We start from the raw sequence: 7,322 nt of genomic DNA, 5'->3' as shown, positions 1-7,322 counted from the left end.
AGGAATGTAAACATCCCTTGTAATATGAATGTGTGTGACAGGTACTCTTTATGGAGAGATGCGGGGTCAATAAGACCCCCACATCTCTCCTCCGGGCTGGAAAGCATGAAATCGGTGAAAAAAATTCACCGATTTCATGATAACTGTTGCTTAGCCTCTGCAATTGCGGCTTTGTTTACTTACGGGGACCCGGGCGTGACGTCATCACATCGCGCCCGGGTCCTCCGACGGTCATAGAGATGACTGGTGACATCTGGTCACCAGTCATCTCTATGCTTCCTGCCAGCGCCGGACGATTCGTTCTCCGGGCCCCCGATGGCACGGGAGAGCCCGGAGAAGCACCGGTTTTGCTGGCGGGAGGGGACATCGTTCTTACGTTGTGCAGAATCGCCGGCAGAAGAGAAGGTTATCTGAATGATGCCTCTAGCTGCAGGCATCATTCAGATATCCCCGCACAAAGCCCAGGACGTTATATGACGTCCACCCGGATCGGTAGAGGTCCTTTGTGGACGTCATATTACTATGGGCTGGTATTGAAGTGGTTAATCCTCTTGTATTTTTTGTATTGTCTCCCTTTTAACCACTTGCTTACTGGGCACATATACTCCCTTCCTGCTCAGGTGAAATTTCAGCTTTCAGCACTGTCACGCTTTGAATGACAATTGCGCGGTCGTGCGACGTGGCTCCCAAACAAAATTGGCGTCCTTTTTTCCCCACAAATAGAGCTTTCTTTTGGCGGTATTTGATCACCTCTGCGTTTTTGTTTTTTTGCGCTATAAACAAAAATAGAGCGACAATTTTGAAAAAAAAAAAATGTTTTACTTTTTGCTATAATAAATATCCAATAAAAAAAATAATAATAATTTTTCTCAGTTTAGGCCGATACTTATTCTTTTACATATTTTTGGTAAAAATAAAAATCGCAATAAACGTATAGTGATTGGTTTGCGCAAACGTTATAGCATCTACAAAATAGGGGATAGAATCATGACATTTTTTTTTTTATTATTATTTTTTTTACTATTAATGGCGGCGATCTGCAATTTTTGTCAAGACTGCGATATTGTGGCGGACACATCGGACACTTTTGACACATTTTTGGGACCATTCACATTTTTACAGCAAACAATGATATAAATATGCACGGATTACTGTATAATTGTGACTGGCAGGGAAGGGGTTAACACTAGGGGCGAGGAAGGGGTTAATATATTCCCTAATTAGTGATTCTTACTGTGGGGGGTGACTGGGGGAGGTGACTGATGGTTGTCCAAGGGCCACACCATCGGTCTCCTCTCTCCCTGACAGGACGTGGAGCTCTGTGTTTACACACAGAGCTCCACGTCCCTGTCTCCGTGAATGCCGATCGCGAATGCCTGGCGGACATTATGGCCGCCAGGCACGCGAATCGGCACCTGACTGACGCGGCGGGCGTGCACGCGCGCCCCCCAGTGGCCTGGAGGCCATATAAAGACGGCCTCCCAGCAATTCAGAGCCACAATGTGGCGGGAAGAGGTTAATATTGTAGAGCGCTGCATAAACCGTTGGCGCTATATAAATCCTTTATAATAGGCCCCTTTCACACTGGGCACGGGAGGTACGGTGGCGGTATAGCGGCGTGATTTTTAGCACTGTTATACCGTAGTATTTACCGCAATATTCGGCCTGTAGCAGTGCGGTTTTAACCCCCGCTAGCGGCCGAAAAAGGGTTAATACCGCTAGAGCCGTGGTTTGCGGGTGGTATAGCCGTGGTGTCCCATTGATTTCAATAGAAAGGAGCGGTATACACACCGCTCCAAAGATGCTGCTTGCCGGAGATTATTTTTCCTCCCGCCAGCGCATCGCCTCGGGCTTTTACATTGAGAATGCTGGGGCAGGATTATTTTGGGCGTTATTTATGCGCTATTTTTAGAGGTAAAACACTTGAAATACGCCTCAGTGTGAAAGGGCCCTTATTGGCCTTGCATAATACAGAAATAATACAGGGGTTCCAACGTTACTATCCCCCAAAAAAATGTTTTGACTTGACATACATTGTAAGGACCCAACCGGGTAAAAACGATTAAACTAGGGTGATCACATTTCCAAACTACCATTCAGGGACACCTTCCCTTCCCAAAAATCAGCTTGTGCTGTAACGAATCACAGCACAGTGACTGGACACAAGAGGCGGGATTTATGATTTCTCCAATCATAAGCAGGGGGCGGGATTGTGGACCTACAGGCAATCCCGGCCAGGACAAGTACTGTCAGTGAGTAAAGCAGTGATGTGGCGGCCTTTTTTGGGGGCATCAGATTGGTCCAGGGGGGGGGGGGGTGGCTGTGTCAGTTTCATTCCAGGACACTGTATTGTCCTGGAATGAATGTGCCCGGGACAGACCTGCAAAATTGCGGGACTGTCCCTGGCAATCCGGGATACGTGGTTACCCTAGATTAAACAGTAGAAAGGTGAAGGGATAGCAAATAGGAGACAGCAGATTCAGGTGTAACTGAATATGGGAAACAGTCCTGCTTCCAACAACACTTTACTTCGCCACTCCAGCTGGAGTGGGTGTAGCGCACCTGGACAGGCCTCTCTCACCAGCCTGGCAGCCAGAGTGTCACTCGAACTTGGGATTAAGTCTCTGCCACAGACCCTCCTAAAAGATTGGAGACAATTTGTGGTCCGGAATCCTCTCTCAGTAGATTCAGCACCCGGATCTCCTTCGGGTAGTTTTGCAAAATTAGCAACTGACAGGCGACCAACATCCAGCCTGTCAGAACTCAGGTGGTCCCCGATGAATGGACAGGCCCCTCCTGGAACACCAGCCTCGTGTTTGGTATCCTTCGGACAGACTCCTCATCGGTCAGCTTCCGCCAATTGGACGGACAGCTCGGGACCCCCCTCCAGATTGGGGACCCAGTCGATCACTGGGCCCACACAGCGGATAAATTGCTCCGGGCCAACGTGGTCCCGGAACCAGGAACACTGCTACCCACACACACCCCGGCCAGGAGGGCCATATGCGGGGGTGTTGTGAAATGGCTACCCCAATGGTGGGCGCCACACGAGGAAGAACCTTGAGGTAATGGCGTCTGCCCCCTTTATACACCTCCCCAGCATGCACAGCAAGGCAGCCAACCTCTGACTGGCTGCTAAGGAGTGATACTCAAACACACTTGACCCCACTGCTGCCACCTGCCGTTCCGGGGGTGACGGGAGTCCCTGGACAAAAGGACAGCACACAGCACAGCCAAGCTAGAGCAGAGACCCAAATTTAAACAATCAAACTAAATCAGAGCCAATTATTTCTCTGAATTCTCCCCCTCAATTTAACCACTTGCTCACCTTAGGACGTCCATGGACGTCCTCGACTTTGCGCGGTGATATCTGGATGATGCCTGCAGCTACAGGCATCATTCAGATATAGCCATCTTCAGCCGGCGATTCTGTGCACCATAAGAACGATCGTTCTTATAGGTGGCGGGAGGGGACGTCCCCCCCTCACGCCTCTATCCGGTGCTTCTCCGGGCTCTCCCGTGCCATCGGGGGCCCGGAGAGCGAATCGGCCAGCATTCCCTGCAGAACCATAGAGATGACTGGTGACCAGATGGTCACAGTCATCTCTATGACCTGGAATGTAAACACAGCCGCAATCGCGGCTGAAAGCATTAGATCGGTGAATTGTTTTTCACGATCTAATGCTTTCCAGCCTAGAGGAGAGATGTGGGGTCTTATTAACCCCACATCTCTCCATAAAGAGGACCTGTCACAGTGATTCCTATTACAAGGGATGTTTACAATCCTTGTAATAGGCATAAAAGTGATCAAATTATTATTATTTTTTTTTAAAGTGTAAAAGTTAAAAGATTAAGTAAAAAAAAAAAACTAATAATAATAAAAAAAAAATTTAAAACGCCCCTGTCCCGGTCGCTCGCTATGTGAGCGGGACTGTGCAGAAGCGAACACGCATGCAAGTCCCGCCCACATATGTAAACACCGTTCGAGCCCCACATGTGAGGTATCATCGCGTGCGGTAGAGCGTGTGCAACAAATCTAGCACTAGACCTTCTCTGTAACTCAAAAATAGTAACCTGTAAAAAAAATTAAAACGTCACCTATGGAGATTTTTAAGTACCGAAGTTTGGCGCCATTTCATGAGTGTGCGCAATTTTAAAGCGTGACATGTTAGGTATCTATTTACTTGGCGTAACATCGTCTTTCACATTATACAAAAAAATGGGCTAACTTTACTGTTTTGTTATTTTTTAATTCACAAAACTGTTTTTTTCCCTAAAAAAAGGCGTTTGAAAAATTATTGCGCAAATACCGTGCAAGAAAAAAAAGTTGCAATGACCGCCATTTTATTCCCTAGGGTGTCTGCTAAAAAAAATATATATAATGTTTGGGGGTTCTGATTCATTTTCTAGCAAAAAAAATGTGATTTTTACATGAAGGAGAGAAGTGCCAAAATAGGCCCGGTGATTAAGTGGTTAACTTGGCACCGACTCTGAAAGTAGCCGGGCGCTACAGTACAATAGCACCGTACGGTTACATACAGCTGCATTTTTAACGAAGGGTAAGGTACTAGGGATGGGCAAACGGTTCGGCCCGAGCACAAGTTTGGGCCGAACATTGGCTTTTCGCCCGTTGGATGAACACCTGAATTATCGGTGCGTTTGACCGATTGTTCGGCCCACCGAATGACTGCAATGCACTGCGCCACCGCACAGAGGTGGCGCATTGGCTGAAGCAATAAAAGCTTTGCCCAATCAGGGCACATGAGAGCTCATTGCTCTTAGTCACACCCCACACTATAAACGTGTTCTTTCAATAGCGTCCATTTGCAGTGTGATATTGGTGTGGAGAGAGATAGAACAGGGCTCTGTTCAGTGCTACTAGACTCGCAGGGGTCTCAAACTGGCGGCCCTCCAGCTGTTGCAAAACTACAAGTCCCATCATGCCTCTGCCTATGGGAGTCATGCTTGTAACTGTCAGCCTTGCAATGCCTCATGGGACTTGTACATTTTGCAACAGCTGGAGGGCCACCAGTTTGAAACCCCTGTACTCGAGAGTTATAGCTAGATTCAGGTAGCTTTACGCTGACGTATCAGTAGATACGCCGACGTAACTCTGAATCTGCGCCGTCCTAAATTTAAGCGTATTCTGGAAACCAGATACGCTTAAATTAGGCTAAGATACGAGCGGCGTAAGTCTCCTACGTCGTCGTATCTTAGGGTGCAATATTTACGCTGGCCGCTAGGTGGCGCTTCCGTTGAGTTCGGTGTAGAATATGCAAATGACTAGATACGCCGATTCACGAACGCACGCTTGCCCGTCGCAGTAAAGATACGCCGTTTCTGTAAGAGCTACGCCGGCGTAAAGATAAAGCTGCCCCACAGGTGGCCTAGTCAATGTTAAGTATGGCCGTCGTTCCCGCGTCGAAATTTGAAATTTTTACATCGTTTGCGTAAGTCGTCCGTGAATGGGGCTGGACGTAATTTACGTTCACGTCGAAACCAATACGTCCTTGCGGCGTGCTTTGGAGCAATGCACACTGGGATATGTACATGGACGGCGCATGCGCCATTCGTAAAAAATGTCAATCACGTCGGGTCACCACCCATTTACATAAAACACGCCCCCCTCATCCTCATTTGAATTAGGCACGCTTACGCCGGCCCCATTTACGCTACGCCGATGTAACTTAGGAGGCAAGTGCTTTGTGAATACAGCACTTGCCTCTCTGACTTACGGCGGCGTAGCGTAAATACGATACGCTACGCCGCCTCAAAGATGCGCCCGGCTACCTGAATCTAGCTATTAGTGTGCTATTCTGATTCTATTGTCAGTGTAGAATATCAGTTTAGTGGGATCCTAGCAGTGGCGATGCGTCCATAAGGGGTGCACGGGCGCTGCCCCCTCTCTCCTGCCACCCCTCTATCACCATAGATAGATTCATGCATTGCATAGCCGTGACCCGCTGCCCCACTGAGACAGGTAAGTGCCGGGCGGGTAGAGGGATGCACACTGGCAGCATTTGATGGGCACAGTAGCGGCAGTTGATGGGCACACTGGCAGCAATTGATGGACACACTGACAGCAATTGATGGGCACACTGACAGCAATTGATGGGCACACTGACAGCAATTGATGGGCTCACTGACAGCAATTGATGGACACACTGGCCCGGATTCAGCTAGAATTGCGCTATTTTTATGGAGGCGCAGGGCAACGTTTTTGCCCTGCGCCCCCGCAATTTTTTTGCGCTGCCCTCGATTCACGGAGCAGAAGCTCCGTAAATTGCGCGGGCGCGCCGGCAAAATGCCCGGCACAAGCGCGCGCAATTTAAATGATCCCGTAGGGGGCGGGAATCATTTAAATTAGGCACGTTCCCGCGCCGATCGTAGAGCGCATGCTCCGTCGGGAAACTTTTCCGACGTGCATTGCGACAAATGACGTCGCAAGGACGTAATTTGCTTCAAAGTGAACGTGAATGGCGTCCAGCGCCATTCACTTACGCAAACTACGTAAAATTCAAATTTTGCGACGCGGGAACGACGGGTATACGTAACATTGGCTGCCCCTGCTAATAGCAGGGGCAGCCTTACGCAAAAACGGCCGTACGGAAACGACGTAAATTGCGTACGCAGGGCTCGCGCAACGTTGTGAATCGGCGTTAGTATGCAATTTGCATACTATACGCTGAGCACAATGGGAACGCCACCTAGCGGCCATCGCAAGAATGCAGCCTAAGATATGCGGGCATAAGAGCCTTATGCCGCGCAGATCTTAGGCTGCAGTCGGCGTAACGAGGTTCCTGAATCAGGAGCATTCGTTACGCCGGGGCAAGTAAGTAATTGCGCTGTGTAACCTATGGTTACACAGGCGCAATTGCTTCTTGAATCCAGGCCACTGACAGCAATTGATGGACACACTGGCAGCAACTGATGGTAGCGGCAATTGAACCCCATTGAGGTTCACCCCCATTACACAACCTATCAGTGCAGCCTAAAAATGACTCATTTGCAGAAACTCAACTCCTCCTTGTGGCCATTACACTCAGTCTGTAGCTCCCTTCATTTCAAGGCAATCCTGCCCCTCTGGACTACATTACCCATATTTATTACCAGTACATCATCCAGGAGGAAGGGGGAGGGAGGAACACTGTGCTCTGTTGCCACCCCTATGTACTGCTGTGGCCCAGAGAGAGATGGGAGGGGGGAGCAGACGTAGGAGGACTGAGGAGAGGGGCGACATGCTGGGAGAGGGTGGGCATGTCACTGTTCCCGGGAATGCAGCCAGTGGTTCTGCTAGCTGACAAATACGGAGGAGACAGGGT

Source organism: Rana temporaria, chromosome 5 (assembly GCF_905171775.1).
Source record: "Rana temporaria chromosome 5, aRanTem1.1, whole genome shotgun sequence".
NCBI classification, from domain to species: Eukaryota; Metazoa; Chordata; class Amphibia; order Anura; family Ranidae; genus Rana; species Rana temporaria.
This window is presented reverse-complemented; position numbering follows the sequence as displayed.